Source organism: Struthio camelus, chromosome 1, assembly GCF_040807025.1.
Source record: "Struthio camelus isolate bStrCam1 chromosome 1, bStrCam1.hap1, whole genome shotgun sequence".
Taxonomy (NCBI): domain Eukaryota; kingdom Metazoa; phylum Chordata; class Aves; order Struthioniformes; family Struthionidae; genus Struthio; species Struthio camelus.
In genome coordinates, this window is record NC_090942.1 from 112861250 (window position 1) to 112883153 (window position 21904).

Genomic DNA, 21904 nt, shown 5'->3' on the forward strand with positions numbered 1-21904 from the left:
TGGAGATCCTGAAGATCTCATCCTGTGAAACAAGACAGACGGAGGTAGTAGAATTGGACCAGGCTGAGCAGGAAAGGAATAGAAAGAACTAATATTGTTGATGTTTGCAGTTACAGGCAATTATTAATTTTTTTTCCTGTTTTTGAAAATATTATAAGCCTATATCAATAATCCTCATAGAAAACTCCAGCAAAAAATATTATTTCTACTTCTTGCCACTAAGGAGTTAAGACCTAGAAACTTTCATAATCAATTTTATTTCGCAGTGAAATTCATTTCAAACCAGATCCTAATACCAGTTTTGAAACAATCTCTAATCTGTAGATTGCAGAAGGATTTTTGATCTCCATTTTAAGCTGGAGAAAATGCTTCTTCTCCCCCTCCCTCTAGCACTGGAAGGTTGCGTAACTGGCAATACATTTGCATCTATTTTATATTTACACTAACTCACTGCTTGGAACTACACTTGCATTGTTTCACGGCTTATTTATTTTCACAAACAAGTGCTGTAGAGACTTGCATTTGCGCACTTCTGTGGTCCCCCTGAATTCAAGGAGATTATTCCCAGTGTATAGAATTAAGCAGTACATAAATCTCTGCAGGATCTCAGCCAAAGAGACTGTTTCATTAGGAAACAATAATGAGACATAGCCTTGTGCTAACTCTGTGAGCCAAATTCTGTCCTCAAAGACACAGGTTTGGTTGCTTTTGGGAAGGGGGCAGTTGCCAAACACCCCTGGGATGCAAGCTGGCCGCCTGGCCAGCCACCCCATGGATGAACATAGGGTGTAATTTGGGCATGGGTCTGCTCTGGGCAGGGGAGCAGGGGCACAAGATGACCTCTGTGCCTCTCCACCTGCAGAAGGACGAGTTATATTTCACAAAGTATTTGGTGATCAGTGTGAAGACATGGTGGCACTCTGGAGGCAATATAAATGCATTTTTGGCCTGGCACTCCAGCTAAACTTAATTCACTTCGGTCTCTCCTCCTTCCATTGTCTTCCAAGGCCCTCATTGCAATGGGGATCACATCATAGGAACGTATCTATATAGGTTTAGGAAGCACGTGCAACTTTTTATAATAAAAGGAATAATAGATAGCTTACATTATTCATAACGTAACTGATTTCATTTGCATTATGCTTTACTTTCCAGATTTTTAAACAAGGACATCCTAATAGAACTGTACAGGCAAATTTCTTCTGAGATTCATGCTCTAGAACAAAAATAAATGTCTTCCACAGAAATAGTTATTAAAATGAACATTACACATTGTTAGATTGTGGCCTAAATTGACAAGGTTAAAATATAGTCCAACATCTTCTGTCCTGCATCTTCTGTCTCTAACAAAGAGAATAGCTATAAAGCTTTAAAACAATGACAGGGGCAAAAAATAAAGTGTCAGGCACATTTAAAAAGGAAAGCAATACACATCTAAAAGCTCCCCTGAAATAGTGTTTGATGGCTGCTTAAAGAAAAGGAAGCGCCTTTGAGTCAACCCAAACCATCTGTGAAACAGTAAAATGGAAGGAAAAAAAGCCCAGAACAAACCCAACAACAGAATAGCCAAGGCAACAAGAGAGTGACTGGAGGCAGACAGGCGTTGATTCTCTCCTTTAAAATTCACAATCATGTGTTTCTTCCCCAGAGATGCTGTTCACGTGCAGTGGCTTCACAACATTTCCTCTAGAAAAAGAAAACATTGCAAGTAAATATGTTTGCATTTGTCACTGACTACATAGACACTCAACTAATTCAGGCGAGTAAATCTGTTTTAAAGGCTATCACTGATAATCAGCTGAGAAGAAAACACCGATCTTCAACCAAAAACCGACCTGATCTCTTGCCTCTTCTATTGAAAGAGCCATGGAAATTACAGACCCTCCTAGAAAGAAAGCAGAATCAATGGAATTCTTCATTCTGGATACTTGAAAAATCTGTTATCTTCTTTATATTAATCTAGAATTTTCTTGGAGTACAAAGCAGGAAAAAGGAGTTCTCTTATTCCTTTTTGTTTCATTTACTCCTGTCTTCCTCAATGTCAGTAAAATTCTTGAGAATGACTTTTTTTTTTCTTGCAGTCATAAGGCAATATTAAATGCTGTTCAAACCCAGCTGAGTCAATTGCAAATCGCCCATCAATGTCAGCATCACAGAATCAGGCCCTGAAACTATTTTGAAGTGCAGGAGAAGAAAAAGAGGTGCCTTTAAAATCATCCAAGCAAAAAATGAGTAAAAACAGGCATTCATGAAATGTTATTGTCCAAGATAGAATAGGAGAGGCCAAGGAGAACAAACAATATAAATAGAGAACATGTTTTTCCTTGCCTGCTTCACAATAGCTAAGATTCTTTTATAAAAAGAATAGGTAGAAAGATAAGACATGCATGCCTGATATTGAAGAAAAGATTGTTTGTACCAAGCACACTGGATAAATTGTTCAAGAACAGTTCAGCCATGTCAAGAAATGACCCTCTCATGCTGCCAAGGTCAGCTAGACCTGTAATGAGCGTTAGTCACAAAGGTCATCACCACTTGCATATTTAAAATATATCATGTGATTTCTCCTAGGACTTCAAAAACTTTGTGCAGGCCAGATGACTAGGGGATTTTAGATATGCTGTGGTTGTCAGATATTTTACTGATGGATCAAGAGCTGTAGGCAATATTCAGCCCAATGCTGAAGACTCAGAAAGCCTACATGCTGCTGAAAACTTCAGTTATAGGGCCTAAATGGGGCTATGATAGATTTATGCTGGGCACATGTACCCGATTTGCTTGCTCGCTCACACACATACACCTCACTCTATGACACAACACATTGCTGAAGCAGGACCGAGACTGTACAGCTTATACACTACCTTTTATGGGCCAACTGAATCCATTATGACTAAGTCATAATCCTTATGATTTTTTTTTTTAAATGAAAAGAAAAGGAGAGGTATGACCCCTAACCTCCTAATTGCTGGTTAAAAGTCGCACTTCATTCCTAGTGTTTTGAGAAGCCATTTGTTTTAATCTCAGCCTGTTCTCTGGAAGACCCTCTAATGTTTACACAGCAGGGGGAAAAAAAAAAAAAATCAGAGAAGTCTATTCCCACGTAAATTCATTATGCAGGTGCATCCTGAGAAGTAGTTTACTTGAACAGGAAAAACAACAAAAACAGCATTAAGATGTAAATTAAATGCATGCTGGTAGTTAACCTTCTACTCAAGCAATTCCCATTGTTATCTTGACTTACTGATAATCAAAAGAATGCTGAAAGCAACATCTTTTAAACATCTGCTAAACAATTTTATTATTCCTCTAATTCCATAATTCTATCTAAAAACACTGATTTCAGGAGTGATTTTAGGGTAGACTCATAGTGCATTAAAAATCTGACGGAGCTCCTTTATGCCAAAAAATTAGACAAGTTGCTAAAAAACAAACGAACAAACAAACAAACAAAAAAGCCAAAGAAACCCCCAACACTGAGAATCCAATCTGCCCCATAAAAACTATCACATAGTTGATGAAGTTGGTCCTTATCTGTGTGCAGAGAGAATTAAAAAAAAAAAAAAAAACAGCTCAAATTTCCAGCAGAAATCACTTCATGGAGTCTCACCTTCTTTCCAGTTTTGAGCTGTTCTTTAGAAAAACATCCAACTTGCAGAATATACAAGAAACAGAATCCTAAGCTGGAAAGCATTACATGCAACATGAAGGAAACAACTCTCAGCTATAACATGATCAGCAACATTATTTCGTAACAAATCTGGCAAAGACTCAATTTTTATTGGATTGTTACCTCTGGACAATAATGGTCCTGGTTTGTTTCTGTGGCTATATTATTTTTCTAAACACCACCTATATATAATTATACCTACAAGTCTATTAAATACACTAAATGGGCACTCTGTCTAGTGCAAAGAAATAAACTCGGGTAAGGCAGTGGAGTGATGCTATTTTAAACTAGCTGTAGCTTTGTCCCATGATGTCTAGTCAACAGATACGCATCATTGCTAATTGGCTGTCTGGTCTTATCTTTCCACAGTTGAAAGATAAAAGTGTGAAAGACTCCTCTAGGTTTAGGGCCAAAATAGACTAAAGTTCACTTCACTTTCGTGTATGCGTGAGATTTTTTTTCTCCCTTCTCCCTCTGTGTTTTCAGAACCCAAATACCAAGTGGATTGCCAAAGGCCCCTTTTAAGAAACTTCCATAGGAAGTTTTCTCAAATGAACTCACTCTCTCCTCCTACACTGTCTCCTTCTCCCCACCCCTTTTTCTTTAAAGTGTGAGAACTGCAGATCAAGATTTTCTACCTTGTGCTTCACGACTGTATGTCAGCAATGAATGACTTTACAGCAGCTTAGGTAAGAAGGCAATAGCATACCCAGCATTCTCATCAGAAACAGAGAATGGGGAGGAAGGGAAGGGGAAGACGTTTCTGCAAGGAAAGACAAAAAAAAAACCCAGAGTGAAATGAAATCAAAATGCTCTGGGAACCTCTACTTTGTGCAGCTACTGCAGAACTCGGGAACTCTTCTGCTGAAGCCAGGACTTCTGATTTTCCAGATTTTCTATTAACTGTGCCAGCCAATGATTACTCACTAAGAAAGTGTTTGTATGTGTACACTGGAACTAAGTGACTGTACGCTGAAATTACTGTCCTACCTCAGGAGTGGTCTAGAAGAGTTCAGGAGGTGAACAAGTGGTACAGAGACTCACTAACTTTCCTTGGCCCTCTCATCTAATACAAGCTGAGAGCACCTTCCTGTACTATTAGAGCACAATGATGCAAAGGCTGCTAAACATCCCACACTTGTATTCCTGCCACTGTGTGCATACAGTTCCTGTTTGCTTTGAACAATGATTTCAGTCTCAGAGACAGCCAGTGCTGCTTTGGGAACCCAAGCCAGCACACTCAGTTCCCTGCACCATTCAACTCCAGAAGCAGTGTCTGCTAGCACAGGTATTTTCCCATTTCAGAAGTCCTTTACATCCTAGCCTTCCCACCTCCTTCCCTCCCATCATTTGTGAGCAGGCAACCCAGCAACACCCCTCACAAAGCACACACTAAGGCAGGGGAGGCAAAAGCAGTCTCTTGCAGCTGATGCCTGCCTGAGGGGACACTCCTGGCTGGGCTGGGGCCCTGCAGGGTGAGGCTGAGGGATGGGGCTTTGGAGAAGAGATGGCGTTGGGGGGGACCCAACAGCTGCCTGCCTCTACCTACAGGGAGGTCACCGAGAAGACAGAGCCAGGCTCTTTGCAATGGTGTGAGGATGAGACAACAGGAATAAGTGGCCAGAGGTCAGTCTGAGGAGAGTTAAGCAGAGGAGCAGGTTGCCCTGTAAGCCTGGGCCGTCTCAGTCCTTGGAGGTTTTCAAGGCCTGACTGGACAAAGCCCCGAGCAGCCTGGTCTGCTCTTACAGCTGACCCTACTTTGGGCACAAGGTTGAATTAGAGACTTCTCAATGTCCCTTCAAGCCTGAATTTCTCATGATTCTACAAAACCAGACCTGGCTTCGTTCTGTTACATCAGAACTATGATTTCAGGAGAAAGCAGACATTTGCTTCTTTGAAGTCCTTCTGCTCGTGCGTGTTTTCTAAAGGTGAAGGATTAGATGTACCCCTTCTGCCTTTGCATGGAGAGTGCTTCAGGAGCATTACAGCCCTCAGGTTGTGCTGTGCTAAAACATGGGGAAGCTCAAGAATATAAAGAGTGGCCAAACTGCTGTTAGACAAATACTGACCTCTGTATCTCTGTGTGATACGATCTTCCTGTAATCAGCAGGCACTTATACTATTGCTGAGAAAACAGAACTGATACCAGTTACAAGCAAAAGCCTTACAGGCTTAATTGTTTCATGGAGAGATTCTTAAATGCATTTTTAAGACACCTCTGAAATACCAATATTTAATAGTGGCCTTCATATGAAAGGTACTTGCAGATGCCTACATACCGTTTCAGTTAAGGTATAAATGGATATAAAACTGTTTAAGCAGAAAATACAGTGCATTTTTGAGCAGCTCATAATTTATGACCATAAAACTGAGAGTGACTGTGGGGCTTACAGCCTGTCACTCTTTGACTTCAAATAATCGTTAACAAAGTTTACTGTCTCAATTCAGCAAGCCGGTCTCATGCTATTCCTCCTCTACGTTACAGAGACCATTACTGTACTTCATATCCTTATCATGATCCTCCATGGAAGAGCTAGAAACCAAAGAGCCAAAGGCTCTAACAAGTGAAATGGTTTCAGGACCTCCAGGTCAGGACTAAAACATAACTAAAAGATTGTCAGGAGACACTTGCACTAATTTTCCTTCTAATGTATCCATTCAGGAGATAAGTATAAGACTTGTTTTCCAGAGGTTCTGAACATAGGCCTATTCTTTAGTTAACCTGAAAATTAGTGAAGGGGCTTTCCACAGTTCAGACCAGAAAAATATATTCTTCTATACTTCAGACTTTGAAAGCTCTCTTTAGGAACTGTTTTCTTTTTAAAGGATCAGATCAATGTCATTAGTGGTAATAATAACTATGACAGTTTGAGCTTTCATTCCGACATACTTACAAGACTACATTTTTAAGAGGAGGAAGAGGAAGCGTTTCCATATGAGTGCTTAATACAATCACCAGTTATCCTCAGGGGATGAATTAGTCATTTCTCAAAAATTTGAAAAAAAAATAAGAGAGAGCGCGTGCGAGAGAGAACAGTGCAATTACATTAAGCATAGTTACGTTTTAAGAAGCAGGAAGGTATGTTATGTACCAACACACAGTGGATGGTAACAAGGCGGTCTGAAGTTCAGAGGGGCTCTGCGGACGCGGTCAACTTTAGCTTCCCCAGGTAGAACTGGCATCTGCTGGAGGCCGATTCACACTGCCTATCTATATATCACCACACTAACTGGTGGATTTTGATTCACTTCCATAAAATAAAACAAATATCAAGTTTTTCGGAAATACACCGGGGGATCATACAGAACAGCAGAACTACGTAACTGACTTAGGTATATCAAGTTAGGAGCCTAATTTGAGGATGAGAAAATTGTCACTCATTACGCTAAGTAATGCCTTATATCAGCACGTAAATAACTTTTCTTTGTAAGCAATCACTAAGGCATTCTCAACAGAAAATTAATATATCTGATTTGTTTATATATTCATCTAATTTTGGGCAGAGGATTTGTAACTGAACCTAGATATGAAAACATGTCACTAAAATTTTTCTGAGCTACATATTAGGATCCGTATATACTTACACAGACACAGAGTTACACGCTTGGTCTTTGTGATGGGCCGAATCAGATAGGATGTTTAATATACAGCCCTGTACTGTATGTTACAAGAGATTTCACTCATCTCCCTATTTCTGACAGGCACAGTTTTGGTGGGAAATTAAAAGTTAATTTGGTCTTTGTCCTTTTGTCTTTTTCCTTATCAGTAGCGCCTTCAAGGCATACTAAAGTATGCTGAAAGTGACCTTCAGTTTACTCATATCATCCTGACACAAGTGATTTAGCCTCCATACTTGTAGGAGTAAACACAAGAAACATCCACTGACTGACAAATATTTCATCAGAATTCACACATACACATGTGCCTTCCCCCTGCACCAGGGAGCCAGTTAGAGGATGACCTCATTTAGCCAGGCATCATCATTTAAGTTCACCACCATTGCACATACGCTACTGTTACCATCTGCACTTCCAATTTGCATCTTCTTCCCTTCCTTTAAAGGCTGCTTAATTTTGTGAACGACTCCACATCCGGCTAACGTGCACCCAGTTGCTACAGTTACAGTGCTGTGATTTCAAACACAGACCCAGATCTTTAACCAAACCTGATTAAGACAAGAATTTTCCCATTTCTCAGAACTACTCTCGGAGTAAGCAGACAAACAAGCTTTCAGTGCTTAAAAATACGCAAGTTAGACAAACAATGTAGGGAAGAGCACAACTTTACAGTCACCTTGCAGAGGGTGTGCTGGTGTACATCACACATCCAGACTCATTTTGGACAAGCATTTTTCAGAACAGTAGCCATCCATAAGCTTTAATGGTCAAAAGCTCTAGACCATTACATCCTACAGCATTATCTGGGTACTGGTACTGAAAGCTATTCTCATATTAAAATCCTCTGCTGGACTGGACTTTGGAGGGCAGCTGAAGCAAATTTTAAACACAAAATGTTAATTAGCTTATGATTTGTAGATTTCAAGGCATGTACAGGGAGGCAATGGTGGTAGCTCAATAAATACATTGCAGATGTGATCAGCAACAGAGCTGAAAAAGTTGACAGAGATAAGGACTTTAATCATTGACTGGGCATAGAAGACGGAAAAAGATCTTAAAGGAAACAAAAAATCTGGGATATAGCAATAAGCTTAGCAATAAGCAATAGCAAATAGGCTCTTGAAGATATAGAACAAGTTTATTCAGAAGAGTTTTACTCAGGGCATCAAAGAGTATATTCTGGGTTTACAAGACAGAAGTCACAGGTTTATTAGGAAAGGTGATTTCAGCAATAACATATTATCCAGATTGGGGTTGGAAAAAATCATGCCAAAAAACTCAAAGTATATTGTAGCACACAAAGCAAAGGTCATGCGGGTACAGATGCAGAAGGCCTAACAGATGGACTGTAGAGGCTTTATGAGTACTTTAGTATAACATGGAAAAAAGTGTGTATTGCATATATATGTGTGTGTGTGTGTGTGTGTATGCACACACATACATACACACACACATATATATATATATTCAGAGCCACTGGATCCAAGAGAAGGTCAGGATAGCTAGCTAACAGCAACAAAGTGAAAACTGGCTTTGACTGCAGATCACACCCATGCAAACCTTTTTTCTAGCAACTGCTGTGTTACATAGGAGTACGTGTATGTATGTACACTACGAAAACAGCAGCAATATGCTGCATACAGATGACACTAAAAACCTTTTAAAAAAAATCCCCAGTCACTTTATCAGACTCCTAAGAGAACAGGAAATACTCGGTTTGGTGATTTACTATTTACAGTGTGCTGTTTACAGTTGCCCCTGATGTTCCAGTGCGGTGCCATATTCAAATCTGTTTCATGTCCTTCTCTTTTGAGGCCACAGTATCATACTACATTGAGATAAGGGGCAAAACTAGCTGGAAGTGCTCATTTGCTCTTAGCTTATCAGCAGTGCCCCAAGTGGCTCCCTGGTTATACCACTGAGGTAAAAAGCTTACAGATTGGATCCACTGTCTAAGTCTAGCTCCTTTCTTCTAAGAGTATCTTCCATCTTCTAATGAAAGCATGGGCAGGATGCGCATGGTTTATGTGTTTTCATAAAAACATCTTGTCTTCTTTCTGACTCACATTCACCCACTCCCAAGTCCTTGCGTGCTCTTGCAAGTCTGACAAGCTATTTTCATCTTCATATCAGATCCACATTTTGACTCAATAGTAACAGAATAAAAGGTCATAGAAACGTATCCTGGCTACTCAACCTTTTAAAGGAGACTTCTCATTGAATCTAAGAAAAAAAAAATTGGTTCAAGCATTGGCCGCATAAAAGAATCCTCCAAACAACAGGTAGCCATTGGTAACCAGATACAACAAAGAGAATATGGGAAGAATCAGATGCCTTTGATTTGCACTTAGTTTAACCTAATTTGAATAACGATCTACCAGATAAGGTAGAACTTTTCCTTTCACAATGCCTTTGTAATTTTGTTATTTAATCAATGTTGCACACATTTTTTTCCCTTATTACTGAGGAAAAATACAAGCCTGCAAACAACTTTTTTGGCAAAATTCTTCCTATCAGAGTCATCTCATTTAGCAACGTGAGAAGGGGGTTCAAGACTTGACCATTTGTTTCTATACAGCAGTTAGGTATATGAGGTAACCTCACAGGTGACCTTTCAGTGAGATTGCACAAGTGCTTAAAGCACTTGAAGGACCCATAGGTAAATCAGCCAATCCCTAGAAAACCTGAACTCTCATCTCAAAGGTTCTGTTACTACTTTGATACCAACATATAGAAAGAAAGAAAGAGTCCTAGTAACAAAAAGAGGCATATAGATGCCAATTCAGACAGTGTAAGCACATACTTCAATCCTTCTCTAAGTGTTTCAAATCCACCAATGTACTGGAAAGCTAGAAGGACTTCAGCTTATAAAGATACGTTCCTGAATCAGGGCACAGAACGCACACACAAAGAACCACTTCATGTTTTAATATACAATTACTCTAGGAACACTTCTGACATTGTGTATGTACTTTCCACTTACACAGATACATCTTCTACAATAATAGGACCACTCAAAGAGAAAAGAAGTGAAAGTTGGGGATTAGTTTTTTGGGGAGTTTTTTTTTTTTTTAAAAACACAAAGTTTTGACTTTTGTATTTGAATCAAAAACTCTTTTCTGTTTATCCAGTTAGGGATCAAAAACACAGCCCATAACTAATCTGTGTAATTTAACTTGTTTTGAATATTATATTCACCCAACAAATAATTGTTTGCAGAAACTATTTAGTAAATCATGCCATGTAACAAATAAATCAAACAGAAGCGGAAGCAAAACTAATGAAGCAATGATAGCTGGCAAATTAGTCACTTAGCTTTATCCAATGCCTTCTCCGCTGCAGCAGAAAGCATGTACATCTGAATAACAATGCTGCTTTTTTTTTTTTTTTTTAAAGGGGAGGGTTTGACTTGATTTATCATCAAACCTACTAGTAAAAACAAGTTTAATTACATTTTATATTTTTATGCATACATATATGTAAAATATAAGCACATACAGACACACACTCAGTATTTCCATCTCCATTTTGAAGACATTGTCTACAAGTTCTTCTTGAACTTTGCCATTATGTGCGCACTTAAATTTCTGAACTGTTTCTTATATCCTTCTATGACCATCTACCATTCTTGTGCAAAGTTTACCCCCTGGTGAAGGGCAGATACAATAGCCTTTGCTGTGTCTTGGAATCCTTTGACAAATACCTAGCAATCAAATCCAACTGAATCACATCCAAATTCATACTGTTGTATTCACTTAAAAATTTAGTTTCAAATGTGGGCAAGCAGAATAAATGAAAGTGGGTACTTTACCTCATTTAACCACTCATCCAAAACAGGATCAATTCCCACATCCTTATTAACTCTTCCATCTTACTGTCTATTCATTTTTCCCTTCTTTCTCCATTTTGCTGCTTGCTTTACCCGCTGTCTCTGCTTCTCTTCCCCTTGCTGACCTACCCTTCTACACATCTCCATACACTGAATGTAACACCTTAAGCCTTAAGAATGTACACCTTAAGCCTTCTCTTCCTTCCTTCCCTCCTTCTTGCTTTTGAAGGGTTGTTCTTTTCCCTGAGCTTAGTTCCCTTCACCTTCCCATCTGTCTTTACTTGTCCAATATTTTCTTTCCTTCCTCCTCACTCCAACCCCCCCCTTTTTTCTTCTGTTCTTGCAATTGCTGACTACTTCAAAGCATGTCTCCCTGCAGTCATAGCTGTTCTAGTTTCTAAAACCACCTGTGAACTGATGGATTAATCCCCCCCGCCCCTTAGAAAAAACTGACAAGGAGCATGCATGCAGTAAGAGAAACATCTTAGCCCTAAATATCTAGTATTTGACAAAATATTTTTCAAAAGGTTACTGTGGTGAACACTCATTTCCAGCCTTCCAGTTCCTGCTTGCTGTTAGATGTGCCTGTACAGCAATCTACATTATCTTCTTCTCTTCAATGAAAAGGGTGTGACTTTTAAATTATATATAAGAATTGCAACAGCATTGTGTAGTACATTTCCTCCACATTATCCAGGACTTCAACTGCTGATGAAGAAGTGATTTGTTCCCATTCAGCCTCAAAAAGACAAGGGTTCAACATCCTCCTGGCCTACTGTGTGATAATACCTCTGAAACAGTCAACTTTATTTTTCCTGTTCATCTACAACAGAGATGCTTAGGATTCAGACCTCCATTTCCACATGAAATATCTCAGTTCAAATGCACAAAGTTTTCTCCATTCATAGTAAGACATATTCCAGGAAAAGTAAACCTCTTTCAGGGACTGTTAGAAGAAATACTCTTTTTCTCATCACATGAGCTTCGCCACACACACAGAGCCGGGGAACCTGCTGTGCGGGGTGGTTTGCAGGCTCCTGCCACCCCCACGCAGCCCTACAGGCTATGCAGGAGCTCTGTGGGGTGCCCTGGTGAGCACCCTGGGGTACCCTCCGGTAAGGGGCACCCTCTGGCACACAGGTAGGGAAGGAGACCTTCTGCTCCACAGCATCTCCACTCGTCTGGGCAAGGAGAGACCGGCTGCAGCAGGCCACGCCGCAGGCTACCCCTGCCCTGCAGGGAGAAGGGCTGAGCCTCACGTTTGGATTGCAAGACTTCCACTTTGGGTCCCTGTCTTGCCTTAGTTCTCAAAAGTTTTGCCTTCCCAGCCTGGTGATACTGCCAGCATAACTTGCTGCCAAACTCCGATTCACTGATCAGCTGTGCACAGAAGCCTGGAAAAAAAGACATCATGCTGTTACGCTGTAACTAATGGATCATGTCACAAAAAGGCATGGACCCTTGCAGCCATTTTAAGTTACAGGCCCTCCCTTATTACATGACCCTGAAGGGACACAGGGTGCATCCTCCTAGTGATTTGTCTCTCAAGGAGTCTGGCACACATCTCGCACACGGAGATTTTGGCAGCTTGTTCATGGGACACGCTCAGAAAACAAGGCCATGCAGAAAATCCTGAGTTCAAGCTTGAGGACCACAAACACAACTGGCAGCGAGGCACCATCTCTGTATTTTGCAGACATGCAAGGCTACCAAAGTTAGCACTCGCCTGTGGAGTTAAATTCTTGTGGAGCCTTGTTAGTTTGCAAAAGGTTGCCTGAAACAATGCAAAGGAGGTAAAATAGTTTGTTTGATGTTAACCAAAATAAAGTATTATTTGTCTTATATCCAATCTTTCTAACTAAAAACTCTATATATCTGTGAGCGTAAGCACAATGCCCTTTGCTTCACAGGCTTCATATTGCAACAAACTCAAGTGGCAGTTTTCAGAGATGTAAATTGAAGTGTATTAAGCCACAGGACCGTCCTCATGATCAGACTAAGTGAAAGCCTGCTAATTTGTCTATTTTTGTCTAATATTTGTATTTATTTCCAAGTAACCTATCACCATGGCAGCTAAGCAGAGAGCAGAAAATGCTGCAAACAGGAGCAGATCAGGCAGCGGTGCTTGTAAGACTTAACCACAAGACTTGTATGTCACATCCTCCTCAGCTGCTACCATGACCCATTTATGATTTCTACCTGAAAGCTGTACAGTATGAAAAGTTGTATCAACATACTCATCCTATAGTCTTCAAAGATCTTACATCAGCAATAATGGAAAAACAAGAACATAAGAGAAGGCCAGAAAATGGCAAAGAAATATTTCAACTAAAATAGAAAGAGAAGTCCCATTGAAATTAAGTGGAATTAAGCATTGCAGTGATCCAATCTAAGAGGAATGCACTCAGTTCAAAAAAAAAGTGCCTCAAGCAACTTCAAAGGGAAAAATAATACATTTAAAGTATATACAGAACCAGTTCAAGATCTGTCATTGGCACAGACAAAAGTGAACAGTGGAAAAACAGAATGGATGGCATCCAAGGAGTCTGTGCTGGGCAGACATAGGTTACCACTGTCTTTTACTCCTTGCGGCTGTGGCCATTAACCTTCTTGTTCCCTCCTGTGCCTTACTAGCCCTTGTAAATCCACCCTGACACCCCACAGCAAGTGTACTCTCTTCAACCTGCTGGCTGGACATGTTGTATTTTTAGGAAAGCCAGAGCAGGCAGCACTGCTGCAGTTGGCTCTTTTGGGGGTAGCTGTGTTGCTGCAGCACTCTGCTTCATTAAGCAGGGTGCATCAGTTTTAGTGTTTCAATTTAGATTAACAGATCTCCTAACCTTGCCTCTTTCTTACATTTCATATGTACCTCATATTATGAGGTTGTCTCGCAGTAAGAGAACTGGATTGCTTTTAGGCAAAATTTAACTGAAAAACAGATTACAGAGGCTCACCCGATGTGCTCCAGCCACTAGCAAGCGTTCAGTTTGCTAGAGCTAGTCCAAAGTAAAACCATCAAAATGCACACAGTGGGACATGGCCTCTTCAGCACTGTTTTTTACAGACCCACTCCTACCACACTGTGTGGCTTGCTAACGTAGGCATGGCATCACTTGACTACCTTGCCTGCTTCCAAAGGTCCCCAGCACACACACCTTAGGGGAGAGAATGCCATGAGCCACTGCTTGTTCTTCATCCCAAGGGAGTTAGGGAAAAAAAAAAATCACTTTTGTCAACAACAGCACCATGACTGTGAAAATCTGGTCCCAAATTAAAACTAGAGGTCAGAATGTGGATGCATCTGAAGAGGGAGAGAAGTGCCCTAGAGCTTTCAGGTTTTCCCCTGTTTATTGACTTAAAATTGCAGCTGCTCTTCCTTTTGCGTACATTTACTGGGTCATCAACAGAATTTTAAACATGTTACTACTATTTAAAATTGTCTTTGTCCATTACCCTCAGGGGAGGGCACTGCTCTTGTGATCTGACATCCAAAAGCTCTGGTGAAGAACAGAACTGTAGCGAGCCATTTCTCTGAGAATCAGCACTCATGACCAATGCCACCAAGAAGGCCAAGTGCTGGCATTTTCAAACAAGCGAGTCACAAGATGCTCTGATTTGTTTTCTCAAACAACCAAAGCCTAAAATTACAGTGAGGTTTCCATTTTCTGAGTGCATCTATGAAGCAGCTAAAGAAACTGATCTCTGCTCGTCACATGATCACTTTAAAATTTGAGGAAGACAAAAATGCATGAGTCCAGAGATGTCAAAGGTCCCAGTGCTGTTCCCACAGCACCCCAGTTTCCTGAGCAGACCTATCTGACTTTCTCTCCACCCCAGGTAGCCGCGGGCCTTTAAACACAAACAGGAGTTGTTCTAACCCTGATCAGCCCTTGCTTCTGCCTCTCTTACTAGGAAAGAGGGATTAAGTGATAGCATAATCAGACATTGTTTACTCTTCTATAGCTCATGCAGACAAAGATTAAGGTCAAGACTTAAAAATGGGAACCTAAAGTTAGCTCATACTGAAGCACTAAAAAAAAAGAGACAGGCCTTTTATTTAAAAAAATCACTGACCTCTCAGTTGCTCCCAGAGGCTTGATCATTGCTCTGAATGCATACCCTCTGATAATCTGGCCTTTATGCCTTGAATCAAGATTGAACAAGTATTACTGGAATAAGAAAATTACCCTAAAGGAAGAATTAAAAGTTTGGAAAGGGTTAAGAATAGACAATAACACTCCTATAAAGCCTTCTGAATCAAAACTCCAAGCAAATTGAGAGTGAGGAGAAGGAACAGTGAAATATTAAATGTAGATGCTTCTTCTATTTGCAGTTTAATAATTCAAGACGTATATTTATTTATTCATACTAATTGACCAACGAAGTTATGCTGTGGAATAGCTGAAGAGAAACTGATTGCTGTCTCATTTTATTTTAATAGTATATTAAAAACACAGGCTAGACTAGAGACCTCTTCTTGACTTGTCCTGATGTTATCTGCACTGAGACCCTGGCAACAGTCCAGGGACTTGCCTACACTGACATTTAGGACTAACCTTAGGAATCAGATTAGGTGATTCTGCCTTTGGCTATAATGGACCACAAATGTGAAGCTCATTTCTTTGAGATCAATCTTTCCTCCTTTCCATTTGTTTTCTCCCCCCCACTTAAGTTGTGTTATCATTTGTTCAAACTGTGTAAAGGGGCCTTAAAGTGGCTGTAAATGAATTTTGCAGAGCTCACACAGGACCCTTTAATACTGAGTAATTGGGGCTTAACTGTAGTGAACCCTGCAGCACACTGAATACAGGCATTCCCAAACATTTCTACAATCTCGTAACTAACACTCCCACAAGCCAAACGAGACAGAAGTATATGAGGCATGTTGTCTTCTACAGAGTCCCCCAGCAATTCCTGCTCCTTCTGCATTTTCCCCACCGTGTTTCCATGCTCTCTCAATAACTAAACAAACAGCACCCTCCGTGGGGCAGGGACTCCTTTTTCCTCTCCTGGTCCCCAGGCCCACAGCACACTCATGTCCCAGCTTCCTGCCCTCTTGCCCACCCCAGCACCGCCTCTCTGCTGCGCTCCTTGCGCGTGGCAAAGGGTAGCGGGCGCAGAGGCATCAGAGTGGGGCATTGCACCATGGATCACAGTAGAGTGACAAACAAGCCAGAAAACACTAGAAGCACAAGAATTTGAAGCCATCCTCAGTCTTCTGGTGTCTAGTCTCACATACATTTGTAATCGGAGCATTATGGATATATGTAAATCAGTACAATGCAGAAGATTTACACCCCTTACTAGAATCACTACCCACACCAGCCTCAGTGCAAATGCTGGGATATACAAATCCCAAGGTGTGCTGGCCCAGGGAATGCTGTTTCATCCTATACACCCAGGCAATGAGCCACTGAACCTTGATAATTTACATGCCCTTTACATAGATATAAACAAGCTCAGAAGGTGAAAGGCGAGAGAAAAGCAGGTCCTTTGAGTGCAGAGCCTTTCATCCTCCAGCTTTTTGAGGACAGATGCAAAGGCAACCAGCAACCCAAGTGATGCACATTCCTCCTTTGAAGTTCTGCCTTTCCCCCAGCCCAGACTTTGCCATTTAGTAGTCTCATTACCTAATGATGAGGTCTACTCCTCCCTTCAGGACTTAGTCCCTTTGAGGAGTGGCAAGCTTTTTCTCTCCCTTCTCAGGAAACTTAATTAACTTTTTTTTGCTCAGGCATACCACTGTCTTCAGATAGGTGTATTTCAATGCTTTCAAAATTATCTTTAATTGCATTTTTATTTTGTATAGGCAACCAGATGGTCTTTATACAAAACCTAATGCATGTCAGAATTTGAACATCCACATCATGTGTGCAGAGTAACATGAAGAGTTATACCTGTACCACAGTATTTTTGAGAGAGATGGGGCCTGCTGTTTCAAAATATGTCATTTCTACACTTATGAAAATCTAGCAATGACTTCCATCCTTCTATATATACTTAAATGATGCAAAAAGTGTCTTTCTGCATTTTTTCCAGCCCTTTAAATTTAATGGGCTGGGCCAAAAGGCCTTCCCGGTACTTTATTGCTTTTTGACTTTCCTGAGGCCAACTGATTCATGCCAACCAAAATGACCTTTCCACTTGGGACTGTGTCTCATAATTTAAAGATGTTCCTTTCTGAGAGTTAAACAGAACTTGCAAATATTTTGGGGGAGGTCAGACATACGGGGGACATAAGCCCAGGCCTATGACTTCCAAGTCTGAGCTCACTCACTTAGTGACAGCTTGGAGAACAGGCAGAACAGACTTAGGACATCATGGTCTCCTTCATGTAAACTTGCTTTTCCACATATCCCATCACCTTTTTCCTTTTATGCATACCTTACTGCTTTTCTCCTTTGACCTCACGCAACCTCAGCAACCTTCCCTGACCCAGTGGGAGGGGAGATTCACACCTCCACCTCCAAGGGCTTTTCTACCTTGAGGCAGGGAGTGCCTCAGAGCTCTCCTCTTGGGGCCTTCGCTAGGAGTCCTTGTGACAACCCTCTCCTCACGGTCCCAAAACATGGCTGAGCTGGGCCGAGGGCTGACTCTGCCCCCTTCCTCCTGGATCCTGCCCCGTCTTCTGGCACTGCAGCTGATAAATTCAGCCTTGCCTCCCAAGCCCCCGCAAACTGGCAGACAAAAAGTACTAATTAGGGGGATATTTGTTCACAGAAAGCAGATTACAAGTTATCCACACTCAGCACATGGAAATAAGATTATTTGTGACATAACAGATTGCAGCAATTGTAATCCAGAGCCTGTAAACACTTGTTAGTAGTCCACAGGCAAATACAAATCTGTGTCAGGGTAGCTGTTTTTTAGGCAGAGGTGATCAAGAATTATCAGCCGTTAACATCTGAACCTTATTTATTCCACTAATACTGTTTCCTGAAGGCTTTCCCTGCTCACATTAATCTGAATGTTGCCTTCATCTTCAATGGTAATAAGATTGGGTCTTTGGGGAATCCTTCAACAAAGGAAGGAGAGTGGCTATAATAGTAAGATGGAATTTTAGGGGGGAAAAAAAGGTAAAAAAAAAAAAAAAAAAAAAAAAAGAGGTGGCAGAACTGATTTAGTCGGCCTTTGTTCCAAGAGCTGAAACATAGATTTTTTTATTTTTTTTTTCTTTCCTTAACCTCTAACTCTATAAGTCAGAAATCAAGACTCCGACTTGGTGACATCAAGCATCTTCGAACAGCTCTTCTAGTGTCTCATTCCCAAAAGAGGAAATTTCAAGGGCTGGCTGATTCCAAGGCAGCATCTCAGGACTGTGATAAATTGCCAAACTGCTCATCAAGAGCCAATCTGTAGAGAATACCTAACTCTTCAAGGCATAATGGAAGCTGAGTTTGAACCCAGAAGTCCCTACAGGTGAAGTCTCAACACACTGATGCCTGTGCCACCTGGTTCTTTGCAACAGTTTTACAATGATTGTTCTGGCTTGTCAGCTACACAAACACAATAATTTTCCCTTAAAAAAGAACGGCAGGAGCAGAGGCAATTCAGAATTCTGTGATATCACATGACAAAACACGAAAGATCACCCTATTTGTACATTAGCTAGTAAAATAGATAGTATTAGTTTATGAAATTAGTGAGCTATGAATTGAATTCTGCTTTAGATAAAAGTTTTGGTACTCATTATAAAAATTAATGCAGTTACAGTGCTGTTAAAGACGTACCAGAAATCACTCTCTGCCCTTACCCATGCACTGGGGATCCCTTGAGAACAAGGGATGCTAATTTTGATGGCAGTGAGCTGATAAATGAAGAGCCTGTTACAGCTCATTTTACTGAAGGGAGAGTTTTGCCCTATACCTTCCATCTGACTGTACTTGGACCCACCACTGTAAGTTTGTAGATGGTAGTACTTGCTCACATTTCCAGGATTTAGCTTTTGTGAAAAGTTTTCCACAGCACCCAAAGGATTTAGGAACATGGGAGAGACTTAAGTCATGATTTGATCACACTGAAATACTCACATGGCATATGCATTTGTAGAAGTAATGGTCCATAAGAAAACATGTCTTGTATAAGTCTCTAAAAGGCTAAAGAAGTTCTCTTGGTGTCAGAGGTTCTGACAGTTTTTTCTCTTCAGAAATTATGTGAGCAGAGTGATGTGCAGAAGGGTCGTAGACTGATAACTTCAAAACAAGAATAATGCTCATGTTCTGCTGTAACACATGGTACCTAGCAAGACAATGCAACACACTTGCACTTCTAAAATAAATTTTTTCTTTTACTTGCTTAACACCAGTTTTAATACATTTGTAACCTTGAAGCTGAATTAATCAGTTCTAGAGTGCATTAAAGTAAGCCCATTGCTTGCAAGATTCCTGGATAATGCACACACATACTGGTGACTATTTGGGGTTTCATACTAGTGTTGGCGCAAGAACACTTCAAAACTGATAAATACATATTTATTGCTTGTGCAGAGCACGCTGCCCAACTGATCCCACCTGGAAGTGAGGGACGTTCAGCACATTGAAGCAAGGAATAAAATCTAAGCTACCTCAAGGTTTTCCTAAACTCGAACTCATTCTGTCTTGGCCTCGTCCCTGGCGTAACAGATGCCAAGAGCCTCCCGGGGCAGCTGCGGTGACCGAGGGGTACCGCAACACATGACCACCCTGCCCCGCAGCAGCAGCCCAATCACAGTATCTGTGAAAGCTGCATCACAGTGGCACCTTTGCCCTGCCCAGGATTCCCCTGTGCTAGAAGGTCTCTCCTGTGGCCGGATTGGTTGGCAACAGCAGGAAATAGTCCCAATGTGCTGTGAATCTGGGGCCATAATATGTTAATGTGAAGACTTTTTCCAAGTAATCTTTACCATCTGTTGTCTCACACTGATGTTAGCGTTAATAATTTATAGACCTTCTTTTAAGGCTGAGGAGGAAGCAGAATGCTAAGCTCTAACATAGAGACAGCATCAATTTTTTTTTTTTTTTAAAACGAGATTGATGTTGAGCTATACATTAGGCTCACACAGGGAATATATGGTGCCGTTTGGCCTTCTGTCGTTGTTGTTTTTGTAAATCTTTTGTGAGAATAGCAGTGCAAGATATTTATTCAGGTCCTCTGTTGCTTCCTTCCTACTAAAATAAGGTATGCAGTCTACCTGGTACATCAGCAAAGTACGCATAAAGGTCATAAGCAAAGCATAAGCTAACAATATAAGAAGCATTACAGGATACAGTTATTGCCAGGCAAGAAAAGAGAAGGTCCCTTTTTCTGCTAAGTGACTGTTAGACTAGAGTAGCATAGTTGCGCTACCAGTTTAAGCCAGCAGAATCTCCTTGCTATATTTAACCTTGATTTCCTCAGAGACCAAACATGCAAATTGCAAAATGCGAGTCACAGTAAACACTGCTTTCATAAGGGAGCGCTAAGTTATAGTTCTACACAATCAAATCAGCCTTGCCTACTCACAGGGCTTCGCTTTAATCCCTTATTAACAGGATTAATAGCAGACTTACAGTTCATGCCATCTTACTCCCTTCTTACACAAGCCAGAGGAGCCACTTTCACAGAGGGACAGGTGGATTAATAGTCATAGTCAAAAAACTATGGTGATAATGCACAAAAATCAGGCGAGGGGAGGGAAGCCGCAGTGGAAACGGACAGCTGGAAGATTGTTATCAAAACAATGTGATGGCTTAACCAGCAGATAGGGATATGAAATGCGTGGGAGACCCTTCAGCTTCTAAATTAAAAAACAAAACAAAGAACCCCCTGACAGATAAACAAGTACAGTAAAAGAATAAGTCTCTCTATTAATAAATACTTACCAGAGGATAAACAAGCAAAGGAATAAAGAACCTGGGAAGCTCAGAAATGTAGAGGCATTTGATGAAACATAACTCCGCTAAGAAATGCAAAGCTCTGACAGCCTGTTATACAATCTTTGATTTCTTTTAATAACACTTGAAGGTCAGATGCCAAAGCTGTTCCTGGAAATCCTAAAAAGACTGGGTGGATCCCCAAGTTAGAAAGGAACTGCCACATAGTATATTGTGCAACATACAGCTTATTGACCGACGTATATTAGGTTACCTCCGACAGCTGACTCAGACACAGTTGTTATAAAAGGGTCGCGCGCTCAGGCAAGCGGCACGTAGCAGTCAGATGCAAACAGGCGGGTGGGCACAGAGCGGCCCGGGGAAGGTCGGGGGGGTCAAGCCGATTACCTCCGCCAGCCCCACGCCGAGCAGGGCTCAGCTGGGTTACCCAAGTTCACACCGAGCTATTGACATTCAGCTGCCTTGCTTACTCATTACCGGAGCAGCAGGGGACTGTCTGGGTCTAAAAAGTTAACCCTTCCTGCACCCCTATTAGTTTGGCTTTTAAAGCAACAGGAATGTGGCATCGAAACGCTGGCAGGGCTGCTGTTTGCTCCCACCTGTTAGCAACCTCAGGGCAGTGCCCAACAGGGAGCAAAAAGCACCTGCGCAGTAAGCGGCAACATGCTGCTTTTCTGCTGGTTTGGCTCACCAGAAAGAGGGCCACAGAGGAGGGATGAAAGGAAGCAGTGGGGGGCACCAGCTGAGAACCAGGTCTGGAAAGACAGGGGAACGGACACGTGTAACCACCCTTTCCATATGGCCAATTATTTACTCATTTCTTCCACCTGTGTGAAGGTAATCAGTAGTATGGGATGCACATGTTAAGGTTAAGAAAAGTAACTGGTGATGAAAACCCTCCCAGGTGTCCTTCAGACCTTGATTGCATGAAGCCTCAGT

The 21904-nt window shown here is 41.2% G+C and overlaps 1 long non-coding RNA gene across 1 annotated transcript; it reads right to left on the reverse strand.

Moving 5' to 3' along the window:
• Window positions 1-460: 460 nt before the first annotated feature.
• LOC138061377 (uncharacterized) lies at window positions 461-21407 on the reverse strand. Its single transcript, XR_011135078.1, has 3 exons — window positions 21219-21407; window positions 1836-1885; window positions 461-1686 (listed from the first exon to the last, which is right to left on the reverse strand). It is a non-coding gene; the product is annotated as an uncharacterized lncRNA (long non-coding RNA).
• Between the last annotated feature and the right edge of the window lie 497 nt (window positions 21408-21904).